This window comes from Lepus europaeus, chromosome 4 (genome assembly GCF_033115175.1).
Source record: "Lepus europaeus isolate LE1 chromosome 4, mLepTim1.pri, whole genome shotgun sequence".
Classification (NCBI taxonomy): Eukaryota; Metazoa; Chordata; class Mammalia; order Lagomorpha; family Leporidae; genus Lepus; species Lepus europaeus.
Window position 1 is genome coordinate 128380588 of NC_084830.1, and position 13632 is coordinate 128394219.

Here is a 13632-nt window from a genome sequence, read left to right on the forward strand (position 1 = left end):
GCCAGGCCAAAGCCCAAATCCAGGAACTCAGTTAGGGTCTCCTGTATGGTTGGCAAGGACACAAGCACTTGAACCTCTCGCTCCCCAGGTGTGCATGAGCAGGAAGCTGTGAAAGCAAGTGCATCCCACATGCAAACCCAGGCCCTCCAATGATGGATGCCAGCATCCCAAGCAACAGCAGAAATGCCCACCCGCAACTTGTACTGACAGCTACACAGCAACACTGTGAAAGGGGCCGTTTCTAACACCGCATCCATTCACCCACACAATCTGCTCATGATCCGGGTACTAGCATTTTTACCTCCTATTTCTTTTCTTTTTTTGACAGGCAGATAGTGAGAGAGAGAGACAGAGAGAAAGGTCTTCCTTCCATTGGTTCACCCCCCAAATGGCCACTGTGCCAACCCGAATCCAGGAGCCAGGTGCTTCCTCCTGGTTTCCCACGTGGGTGCAGGGCCCCAGCACCTGGGCCATCCTCCACTGCCTTACTGGGCCACAGCAGAGAGCTGGACTGGAAGAGGAGCAACCGGGACAGAACCAGTGCCCCAACCGGAACTAGAACCCGCAGTGCCGGAGCCGCAGGCAGAGGATTAGCCTAGTGAGCCGTGGCGCCGGCTTCATCTCCTATTTCATAGAGGAGGAAACTGTTACTCAGAGATGCTAAAAAAAACTTTCCTAAGGTCACACCCCAACTGAGACTCAGACTAATCCTATGCACTTAAGCCCTTTTCCCATGGCCCGTTAATGACAGAGTCAGAGATTTCCAGTCTCTAAGACAGTGCTTCCTGAACTGCTGTTCACACAAGTCATCGGGAGATCTGGGCTACAGTCAGTGTCCTTGCATTTCCAACAAGTTCCAATGTGGTTTGCAGACTGCACTTTGGTTGTCGTGTTGTTTAAGGAAACTCTTATTCCCAACGGCCTCCATTTCCAATGTGCTTTGTGGTACGATGCAGTTTCCGGGAATGTCCTTGGGAGCTTGGAGGGAACATGCAGGTTTGGGGACAGAAATGTGAGACGATCCTACGGGCGCTTTAGAAGCAGTGGGTGGTCTAGGGAGGAGCAAGATGGAAAGCGGCAGATCAAATGAGGAGGCTACTGTCCAGGTGCGAGATGATAGCGGCTTGGAGAGGCTCACTCTGCCTCTGGCATAGCTCATCTTATGCTGCTACAACAGAATCCCACAGGCTGGGTCATTTATAATGTACAGAAGCCTATTAATTCACACTTCAGGAGTCGGCAAAGTCCAAGATTGTGGGGCTACATTTGGTGAGTGTCCTCTTGCTGCATTTTCCCATGGCTAAAGGGCCAAAAGTGGACCATAGAGCAAGAGCTCAGACTTAACCCTCAAGTCCTGTTACAACCAGCGATACGCCATTCGCAAACGTGGCAACATGGTGACCTTCAGGCCCTGGCCCGTTAGGCCTCACCTCCTTACACTGTGGCATGGGGAATTAAATTTCCAACACATGTTTCTTTGTAGGACACATCTAAGCTCCCCATGGCAGCTTGTTTGGGTCTAATTTTAATTCTACCACTACAATGCAATAATTAGAATCAAAGGAGCTACAGCAAATGCCAACATGCATTAACGTAATCATGTAATTTTAGAGAGAAATACTGAGTTCAGAGGGAAATTTCTAATTCCATACAGCTTATCTTTAGAGTATTGTTCAAAGTACTCTCTACAATGTGTTAACTGGCACTACACACAAAACAAAAAGTGAAAAGAATTCAGTACTCAGATGTGTTTAAGAGACATTCAACTAAGCAGTGTTAAGCAGGCTTGTTTATCACAGAACTTGTCAGAGCCCTTAATAAGCTCAGCACTTATAATGTTCCTTGTGAATCTCCCAGAATGAGAGAGTAAATATACTTCCCCACCATGGCCAGAGAATTTACTTTAGGGCTGTGTTTCATGGAGAATATTCTGAGAAACGCATGTCTGGCATCCGTCCCTAGGGACAGCCAGCCTGCTATGAACTGTGTCCAACAGGTGCTTCTTCCTGGTGAAGACACAGCCCTCCATCTCCCAGGCCCAGAGCCCTCTGCACAGCCCTCACTGGGCCTATATAACTATTTTCCCTTTAATTTCTCCCCTGTCGCTTTCCTGCAGTTCAAGAAGTGTGAGTGAACTTGGTGGGTCAGTACCGAGTGAGCCCCTAGTGGGGAAAGTTATTTCCAAATCAAGAAAGGCAGTCAGAAGACAGAGTGCAAACTCTGCTTTTGCCAATATCTTTGTATATAATCAGACAAGATATAATCCCACTGGAGATTAACTGTTTTCCCCCTTTTCAGATGATACAGCATAACCAAATTCTCTCTCCTTCCATTCCTAAAACCATATAGGCAATGGCATGGTTAAAGTTTCTTTGTTATCTCTTAGCAAGATTAGAAACTATCTAATGGCCAGAGACATCAAACATCCCTACTGTATGGCCATGTCCTCCCCTTGTAGCCTTCACTACCGTCCCCTAGAAGAACGCTAGCACCATTCCCATCTCCCTTTTCTCCATAAAGTTACACCTTTCTGAGCTGCCTTCTATGCAGAGATGCAGGTGAGGGTTGGGCCTCTGAGGCTGGATCATTGTCACTTTGTTGAGGAGGAAACTGACTGGCCTCATCCCTACTACACAGGCCTCCTGGTTCCTTGCCGAGCTCTCTCTCCTAGGCACCACCACCCTTGGAATGTGCTGAGCAACTCCTCAGTCCCAAGTGCCTCGATAATCACCAAAGCCGCCACCCTTCATAGGCAACATAAATTCCTATCAGGTATGTGCTCTGTCATCACGCGTCTCAGGGCTGACCGTCCAGGCTGCCACAGCCAATGCATGCCACTTTGGTCACGATGCAACAGCCTCGAGGAAAATCCCTGGTTCATTCAGCTTTGCTGCCGCTGCAAGCGAAACCTGCCAGACCTCATTGTCCTCCTCGCTTTCTGCCCTCTTCCTTCTCCTGGTCCACCGGCTTTCAGGCAGGCTTCCCGGGGGAGCGTGGTGTCTCTCGTGGTTGGACTCTGTGCATATAGAAATGCTATCTGCATAATTTATCATTCGCAATGCATTATTCTTCCCTTGACCAAAGGGGAATGGATCTATATCTGTATCAAGGGAGACAGACATTTTTACATATTGAATGTTCCTATGCATAAAAATATGCTACTTTCCAGTCACCACGTAGCCCTATGTTTTAACACTTCCAGGTCATTGTCCAAGCTAGTCCCTTGGTTTCCAGATGACATCCTACCCACCCAGGGAGTTCTATTTACCTGCTCCACAACCCCTCCACCTTGGTAACAAAGACACAACTGCATTTTTCCCTTCAGAGCTACCCTTCTCATATGATCCAGTGCATATGGTTTGTGTGGGGATGCTCGCATGCCCTGGTTCTGGGGTGGGTGCATGATCCACAATTGCAGCCAGAGACTATACTCCCCTAGCCACAGTGATAAGGTCAAGGACATGCAGGTGACCCAAGTGGGCCAGTGGCAGTAAGCTGAGGATTTTACTAGCTCTTGTTCTACTGAGGAGGTCGGAGAGCAGAAAGTATGGCTGCAGTTACAGTAGCTTTCTCTGCCCCAACCTGAGAGCATCAATAAACAGAATACAGAGTCCAGAGTAGCAGACCTATTATTAATGACATTGAACTTCAGAATCCAGTCATTCTTGTTACTGGCTTTATCCACTCACTCTTCAGCCCTGGGAGCTAATAAGTGATGATGATGGTGGTGGTGGTGGTGGTGGTGATGTTGTTGGTGGTGATAATACAATTGTCTAAGTCAACCAAAGCTGGTAGAATGGATGCCGTAGTGTACAACTGATTCTCCTTTATGACTGAAGCACTTACACCCCCGGTGGCCAGGACTGCTATCTGGTGACGGTCCAGCAATGCACTTCACCAAATGAAACTGTTTCACCCAAGGCAGTGTTCCTCCCCAGAAGCAGCTCACATCTGACGACAGATCAGTGGTAGCAATCCAAAGGCCTGGAACGCTCAACTCCATTTCAAGCAATTGTGAAGGGCCATTCAAGCTCCAGACTTCTCTGTGGGATATGCTGAGGTCTCTGCTGCAGATAAATTGCATTAAACACTTCTCTGTCTCACTCTGCCTCCCTTACTGCTACACAGCTGTTGTCCCCAAAAACATACCCAAGAAGCTACCATATGCAAATCTTCATTGTGGAGTCTACTTCCTGGGGAACTAATCAAAGACTGTAGGGTTTCTACAGGGCCACCCTATAGAACTCAACCCAAATGCTACCTCTTCCACAAAGTCTTCAATAACATCACTGCTAAATTCTCACAGCTTGTTACTTGTGCTCATTTAGACTTATCCATTCCTCCTGACATTACACGTGTGCATCTGTCTCTACCCCCAAGCACGAAACTGCAAGCTCTCAAAGATGTTTCTGACCATTGTGCGCGTATGTTGTACTCATCAGAAACTGAGCATCACTGGGAGAAGGGTTCTTAGGAAATCCCTCATGGGGGTCACCACAGGGAGTTGTGGAGGGTTGTATACATTGTCTACTCCTATGTAACAGGTTGTCCAAAAACCTAGAAACTTAAAGCAACAAACATGTATCTTACTAGTGACTGGAGGTAAGAAACCCAGCAGCAGATGACTCACTCACTTGGGTGGTTTTTTGTTTTTGTTTTTATTTTTTGACAGGCAGAGTAGACAGTGAGAGAGAGAGAGAGAGAAAGGTCTTCCTTTTGCCGTTGGTTCACCCTCCAATGGCCGCCGCGGCCGGCATGCTGCGGCCAGCGCATCACGCTGATCCAAAGCCAGGAGCCAGGTGCTTCTCCTGGTCTCCGATGCGGGTGCAGGGCCCAAGGACTTGAGCCATCCTCCACTGCCCTCCCAGGCCACAGCAGAGAGCTGGACTGGAGGAAGAGCAACCAGGACAGAACCCGGAACCCCTGACCAGGACTAGAACCTGGGGTGCAGGCGCCGCAGGCGGAGGATTAGCCTAGTGAGCCATGGCGCCAGCCTCACTTGGGAGTTAACAGGAGTCATCAATCACTCAAACCAAGGGCCTCTTCATGAAACTGCATGAGGGTCTTTACCATGTGGCAGCTGGTTTCTTCCTAAGTAAGTGATTCTAGAGAGAGAGAGAGAGACTAGAAGCCACAAGCCTTTTATGCCCTAATGCCTAATGTTAAGCACCCTATGCATAAGAGAAGAAGGATTAGCATAACCATACCCATACCTTTGAAGGGAGGAGTTTCACAAAAATCTGTATATTTTAAAACCAGCACAAGAATATTGTTTGTAACATGGCATAGCTGCCTCTCTGAGCTATGGTAAAATCCTCTCTAGTGCCAGTACGAAGAATCCTAATATTCGTCCTAGGCAGCTTGGCTGTTTTTACCTCCTGCGCACTATAAATTGAGTAAATGTGCTTATTCTGATCTTTGCTCTTAGAAACTTTAAACCAGATTTGTAGCCCACATCCATTAAAAGTGAAATATTTCGTGGCATGTATTTTTTATATTATCCTCATTTCTAAGTTTTGCTCTTCTCTGATTTTTCTTTTGCAGCCTATTTCCTATTTTAAAATTTACTTTATTTTGCTATATGCTGTGCTTAATAAGATGTCTTAAATCCTTTTTAGGACACAGCAAGGTATAAATAAGTAAGTATAAGCACACAACTGTATAATGTACATACCTAAAATAGGTCTCTTGATTTACCAGTATATATCCCTAGAGTCAGAGCACCCAATCACTAATACAAATCCAGGTCATTTTGCCTGACAGATCCCGGGGCAAGAAGAATAACAGCACCACTTATAATAACCACTAACATCTATTTCTACATTAATGATGTGTCAGGCACTATGCTAAAAAATTTCGTTTCTTTCATTTAACCTTCATGGTGTCCCTTGAAGGTAGGTACTATCTATCAGGCTCCCCATTTTACAGACAAGGTTTAGAGAAGTGAAGACAATTTCTCAAGGTCACAGTTCTAGAATGTGGTAGTTCCAAGATTCAAATATCAAAATACTAGCTGAACCTGGAGCCAAACCATGTGCTACATCTGCATTTTTTGAGCAAATGGAAAATACATTTTAACATGACATCAATGAGATACCTAAATAAGACCTATGGAAGGGACCTAAAAATCATCAAGCAGTTATTCAGCATTTCCAGGTGTCCAATTAAATTTGAAGTCTACAGGAGCACATGTTTCACCCCACAGTTAAATGCCCACATCCCATTTCAGAGTGCTGGGTTCAATTCCCAGTTTCAGCTCCTGACTCCACCTTCCTACCACTGCGCACCCTGGGAGGCAGCACTGATGGCTCAAGGAATTGGGTTCCCGCAACCCACTTGGGAGAGCTGGATTGTGTTCTTGGTCCTGGCTTTGGCCCTGGCCTAGCTGGAGCCATTGCAAGCATTTGGGATGTAAACCAATGGATGGGAGCTCCCTCCCCTTCCCCACCCTCACTCTCCATCTCTCCCTGTCAAGTAAATTAATTACTTTCTTAAAAAGAAGTTTGGATCTAAATCTGTATGTATGAAATACATGAAACTTTTATAACTTAAATAAAGTTTAAAAAGGAAAATTTGGAATATACAAAGGAAGAAGAAATTATAATACTAAGAATTTATATTCAAAGCTGGCACATGAAATTGACACATAGAAAGCAGTAATAAAATAACAATAAAATTTCATAGGTCAAATAAATAAGATACACAAATGTTACGGGTGATCAAAGAAGCCAAAGACTGCATGGCCTAAGATCATGGAAGGCGTCTAGGAAGCAGGGCGGTCTGGGCTGGATCTGGAAGGATGGACTAAAATCAGACAAGTAAGACATGGGAGTAACAGCACTGAAGGAAATACAAAGTTGAAAATTCCCACACATCCTATAAAACTTTTCATACATTTGGCCTCTTAAGAACGACTTGTTAGGCCAACTAGTTAATGTATCTGGTACTTTTGGAGACGAAATGCATTAAACATATGCCTGAAGACACACTTAAGGATTTCAGATGTGGAAAGGAAAAGTCAAAAATCAGCAAGGAACACATTAGCATTAGAATAGCAAACTTAGAAACATTGGAATAAAGAATCTGAAATGGAACAACATTGATTCTCTGAAACAGAAGGGAAAAAAACAAGTATATATAGGGCACAAATGATGTTTCACACACCATTGTATCCTCTGTGCGTTTAAAGGATGATAAGCAAACATGTTTAAACCTCACAGAAAAAGAGATGTTGATGTGGTCATAAATCAGATATCATGATTCCAGTTTGGATGGGGATGATGGGAACATTGCCATCTGTTTGACAATCTGTAAAATGGGAATTGTGCTGATATTTTCTTTGTGAAAATCAAAGTCATATAATTTACATGGGAATGCTTTCTAGACCATCAACCAGAGTTAATGATCCTTACAAAAGTCATCATGAGATATAGAGGTAAGATTTGGAGATACTGGAGATAGCTGTTAGAAACGTCTTTTTTATGTTTGGGTGCCCATGAAAACCTCTGTGACGTCTGCTTGACTTTCTCCAACTGGGGGAATATTCCACCACCCAAGAACATCTATCCCATTTGGGTACAACTTAAACTGAACAAAGAACTGCCTCTTGGAATTGTCACAAGCCTTGTTTTATCATCTTGAATTCAGAAAAAAAAAATTCACTTTTGTGCTTATTAGCTCTTTAGTGTTTACAGCCAACAGTTAAATTAATTGCCTACCTCCCAATCCAATTTGTAGACTTTTCCACAAAACAATTCTACATTCTTCAAAAGCTTTAGCCTCCATCAGACACTTGTAGTTTGCCAATGTGATATCCAGTAGGGGACACTATACAGAGTTTCATGTAGAAGTATGAGATCAACTCCTGGCTACATCAGTCTACACTCCATGCATCTAGAATGTGTTGGTAGGCTGCCTCCAGCGACTTGGTTAAAGAGATACATGCTGGATATCTTAACATTCAATAAACACACTTGAATAAATGAGCACACACCTCCAACAAGTGTACCACAAAGACACTAACCCAAGCAGATATTGAATAAAGCAAGTTAACTAGTCTTTATGGAATACAAGCTATGCTCCCATAAGACAGGCTATATAAGGAAGACATTATTTATTTGTTACTTGTATCTTGTCTCTCTCCATAACCTCAAAACAAGCTCTATGGAAGGAGGAAATTTGTTAATTTGTGTATTTCCAATTCTAAAAACAGTGCTTGACAAACAGAAGGTGCTTGTTACATATTTAATGAATGAATTAATTAATTAATGGGAGGCTGCTCTACAGATAGACTGGAGGAAAAAAGATCATGTAAATAACAATTAGAAATAAAAAAAGAGAGGCAGACAATGTGTGCTAAATGCAGGAGTCTAGGGGCCCACTTGGTGGATTAGCAGGTTAAGCCACCACCTGCACCCCACATGGTGCAGATTCCAGTCCAGGCTGCTCCACTTCTGATCCAGCTGCCTGATAATGTGCCTGTGAAGGCACCTCACACGGAGACCATGGCAGCCCATTTAGGGAATGAACCAGTGGAAGGAAGATTCTCTCTCTCTCTCTCTCTCTCTCTCTCTCTCTCTCTAACGAATAAAAAATAAATCTTAAGAAAAATGAAGGCCTCTAGGAGAAAAGGAACTTCTCTGAGCCCCTCCCTCACTGTTGCTTTTACTGTTTTTTCACTTGTTTTTATTTCATTTGAAAAGCAGAGTGATGGGGCAGTAGAGGACAGAGAGAGATAAATAGCAAGAGAGAGAGATAGACATAAAGAGAGAGAGAGCTTCTACCTGTTGGTTTCCATCTGCAAATGTCTGCAACAGCCAGTGCTGTGCCAGGCCAAAGCAAAGAGCCCAGGACTCCATCTGTGTCTCCCATATGAGCATCAGAGACCTAAGTACTTGAGGAATTACCTGCTGCCTTTCAGGGTGTGCATTAGCAGAAAGATGAATGGGAAATGGAGTAGAGACTGGAATCCAGACATTCTGACATGAGGTGTGGGCATCCCAAGCACTGCCTTAACCCTATGCCAAACACCCATCCCCCAATGTCCCTTTTTCTTCTACCTCAAGCTAATGGGACTTCACTATACTGGTCTCCAGACTCTGGGATATCAATGGGGCTGGTTAGCAAGGACAAAGTGTCACATTCACATTAAGAATTGGCTCCTAAATGTGCCTTTCTCTTTTCTAGTGGGCCAGGGCTGTTGATGTCTAGGGCAATATTGACCAGATGTCACTTTCCCACCATTAAAACATTTAAACTTGTACTAAGTGAAAGCTTTGCACCATAAGTATTAGACTTCTTAGGGGGAAGAAGATGAACAGGATTGAAACATTCCAGTTTCAGAGAGGCTGAAAGTTTTGACCTAAGTTTTAGAGGAGAAATGTAGGTCGGTTGAATGGAGAAAGCTAAAGCAATTGAACAGTAATGCAGTTTGATTTAAGCTGAGTTGAGGATGTGGACAACACAGAACAGATTGCTGAGATGTTTAGATTTTATTTCACAGGGAGAGAGAAGCTAAAAGGATGCTGAGCATGGGAGTGGTGTGTTGACAACATATTTTTTGGAAAGAAGAATCTTCAGCTACCTTCATGATACTTCTCAGGGGTGGGGAACATTCAGACAACCAGCCATATAAGGCCCACCAAAACATCTGATCTGTCCCTGCCAAGGTAACCACAGTTGCGAATTGAGATCCTATTACTCTATAGCAAATTTTTAAGATGATTATTTTGTATGGCCTTGAATAATGTTACAAATATCCAAATGGCCCTTGACAGAAAAAAGATTTCCCATGCCTGAGAAGAAATTCCTGAGGGCTGGCGCTGTAGCACAATAGGATAAAGCCCTGGCCTGCAGTGCCAGCATCACATATGAGTGCCTGTTCAAGTCCTGACTGCTCCACTTGTGATCCAGCTCCTTGCTAATGTGCCTGGGAAAGCAGTGGAGGATGGCCCAAGGCTTTGGACCCCTGTACCCATGTGGGAGACCCAGAAGAAGCTCTTAGCTCCTGGCTTTGGATCTGCTCAGCTCCAGCCATTGCGGCCATTTGAGGAGTGAACCAATGGATGGAAGACTCTCTCTGTTTTTGTCTCTACCTTTATCTGTAACTCTTTCAAATAAATAAAATAAATCTTAAAAAAAAAGAGAATTTCTGAAGGGACTTAAATCAAGAGCAAAAGATTCTAACCTAAGCTCTGCCATTAATATACAGGTTTTAAATTCCTTTATTTTCATGAGCCTAACTTTCCTTGTATATCAAAAAAGAAGAAATGAGGATAGTCAATGTGTCTCATTATGACTCCACACACTCAGCACTGAGTCCCTGGAGTGCTATGTTTAGAAGAATTTTGAGGGCCTGAGTGCAAAATAAGAGTGCTGCTATCAGCTAGTAATGTCTGCCATGGGTGTGTAAAGGGGTGGAAGCAGACACAACACACATTTGGTGTGTGGTGGTTGATTGAGAGGCAAATTTAACAGCTTTGAAGCCATTTTCTCAGGATCGACATCACTCAATATCATTCTCTTCTCACCAGCCCTAGCTGTTTCCTGTACCTTATCAATCTGAAGTCTAGTATAGGAATTTTCACTGTTTTCTGTGACACAGTAGAGCACAGAAATGGTCCATAAATTGTCCCCAGCATGACATTCTGTGTTCCCATGAGCTGCCAGTTGGAAGCATGCCTCAGTGACCTCCTGCTCACCCCCCTAACCTGCCCGAAGCCTGACAAATGGCCGGCCATGGGGAGATCTGCCTCAGGAACAAAGGTGAACAAGCCTCTTAATTCCATGCAAATGTCCCCTTCATAGGCAATGAGGTAAACTGCAGCAGCCGGATCTGCTGTGTAAAGCTAAAATGCCTTTAAATAGAATATGGTTCCAAGTTGTCCACAGGCACCTGCATCAGCAAGTCTGTAAGTAAGTCACCAAGGGAAAGCAGCTTTCTCTTGCAGCCTTTGCCCTTAGCAAATCACAGCTGTGCCAAGAGAAGGTATCAAGGAAGGAGATCCGGCCACAGCCTGGGAGGTGCAGAAAGAAGAAAAAGGACGTAAGCATGACACTGGCCTCATCTCACATGGCTTATTCCCCCAAATTTTCTTCTAGACATATTGCGTGCCTTGCACGCTATCTCTTTTTTCCATCATTTGAGCATGCTTTCCCCTCCCTCTGGAATGTTCTGTACTTGTTTAACATGGCTAACCCAAGCTCACCCTTCAGTTACTTACTGGGATGCCTCTTCCTTCAAGAGTAAAGGTCTCCTACATCTTCTCTATCATAGCATTTATAGCACTATATTCTAATTCTTTTTATTTGTCCCGTACTTAGAGTAATACCCAACATCTGTTGAGCACTTATTATGGGTTAGGCACTGTACTAAGCAACTATTATTTCATGAACAGAACAATAATTCCACAAGGTAACATCCTCATTTTACAAAAGCAGAGAGAGTCTTCAGAGGTTAAGAATCTGGACAAAAGTAACACAGGTTATGCACCTGCGAAGTGGCAGAATTGTGTTTAGAACCCAGATTGTCTCACATGCTCTTAACCATCTTGCTACACCACATCCATTTCTGTGTATGTACTGGAGTCTATGGGGCAAAAACCTTGTCTTAACCATACCAATTATCATTTATGATCAACATATATTAGGTGATTGGTTAAAGGTACAGATAAAACACAGCAATCAATGAATAGACTTACTACATATAAGAAATAAAAGACCTTTCTGAAGAAACAGGGCTAATTGGAAGGAACTGCCCTCATGAAAAGGTGTGTTTCTCAGGGAAGCCAGGAAAAAAAAAAATCACCCTAACTGGCAAGGGAAGCCAGAAGTCAGAACCAGAGACACCAGAGACACCGTGCCCACACTCAAGCCAAAGAAGAGGCCGTGAATGGGAGATGAGGCAAGGGTGAAGGGGCTGTGGCAGACAGGAACACACAAGGAGTCAAGTTCTAGGAGGGTCAAAAAAGGGCAGGGCAGAAAAGATGGCCACCCAAGGAAGAGGTGGCAAGCAGGGCTGTCCATATCCTACTGTTTGCCTTACAGAAACAGGTGGACATACAGAGATCTATAATCCACAGAGATCCATACCGCTGGGATCAGAAGCTCACACCCAACCTACACCTTCCGCACTAGCAAATGCTACTCCCTAGCTAATAGCTGGTGCTCACTATCTCTCCCTTTATCTGTAAAAACAGATTCTTTGAACTATTCATTTTTTCACAACTGTTCTGATGGAAGAAGTTTTGAATTGCTCCAGTCCAAGACACAGTAAGTAAAGAAACATGGGGAGGGCTGACACCACGGCTCACTAGGCTAATCCTCTGCCTGCAGTGCTGGCACCCTGGGTTCTAGTCCCAGTTGGGGCGCCGGTTCTGTCCCGTTTGTTCCTCTTCTAGTCCAGCTCTCTGCTATGGCCCGGGAAGGCAGTGGAGGATGGCCCAAGTGCTTGGGCCCTGCACCTGCATGGGAGACCAGGAGGAAGCACCTGGCTCCTGGCTTCAGATCGGCACAGCACCAGCCATAGTGGCCACTTGGGGGGTGAACCAAAGGAAAAAGAAAGACCTTTCTGTCTCTTTCTCTCTCTCTCTCTCTAACTCTGCCTGTCAAAGAAGGGGAAAAAAAAAAAAAAAACATGGACAGGAGTCGGTATTATGTCTTAGTGGCCACTTCCTGTGATACTAGGGTCCCATATGGGTCCTGGCTCATGTACTGGCTGTTCTACTTCTGATTCAGCTCTTGCTAATTGCTGAAAAAACCAGGCTGTAGTGTTTAGGGCCCTGCCACCTATATGGGAGATCCAGATGAAGCTCCTGGCTCTCAGCCCTGGCTGTTGCAGCCAACTGGGTAGTGAAACAGTGAATGGAAGTTCTCTATCTCTCTCAGTCTTTTGAATAAAGAAATAAACCAAAAAGAGAGAGAGAAACATGGTCAAGAATAAGCTTTTAGAGAAATCTGGGATGAATGAATGGGGCTCATTTAAAAGTAGTCTTATTTTAGTACATTGGGACTATTAAGCTCCATTGCTGCAAAGTTCATTTATTATCTATAACTACTGAGAACTTACTTCAGAGCCACAAATGCCCATTTGGTGCCTTTTTATGTGTGACACACTAATGTGAAAGATACAAGAATGAGTAACAAGAAGCTACCTTCTACAAGTGCAGCAAAGGACCCCAGGATAGGCAAAGGAGAGCTAGAGCAGAGTCTGAAATCAGACCAACTGTGCTCAGGGGCAGGTCCTGGGCTAGATCTTTTGGTCTACGATAAAGATCCCTCAGTAATTCCGGGATCTCAGGCAACTTCAACAAGTTCCCTTTGTCCTGTATCCTTCATCTGCAAATTGTAAATTATTACCGCTTTACCTCATAGGGTTGTCAAAAAAATTAAATAAACGAGGACACAAGAAAGCATTCTGCAACAGTTGTAAAGCATCAGGCATATTCAACTGTCATTGCTAGAAATTCCTCTGTCTCTCTACAGTACCACCTCATTTACTAATCAGGCTTAGCCAGAAGTCTAAGACAGAGATTCAAATCCCTTGAACATGGACGTTGATAAATAAAATAACTATCAGTTGAGTCCAACTGATCTTAACCAATGTGTCCTGAGGACCCGTGGCTCATAAAGTGA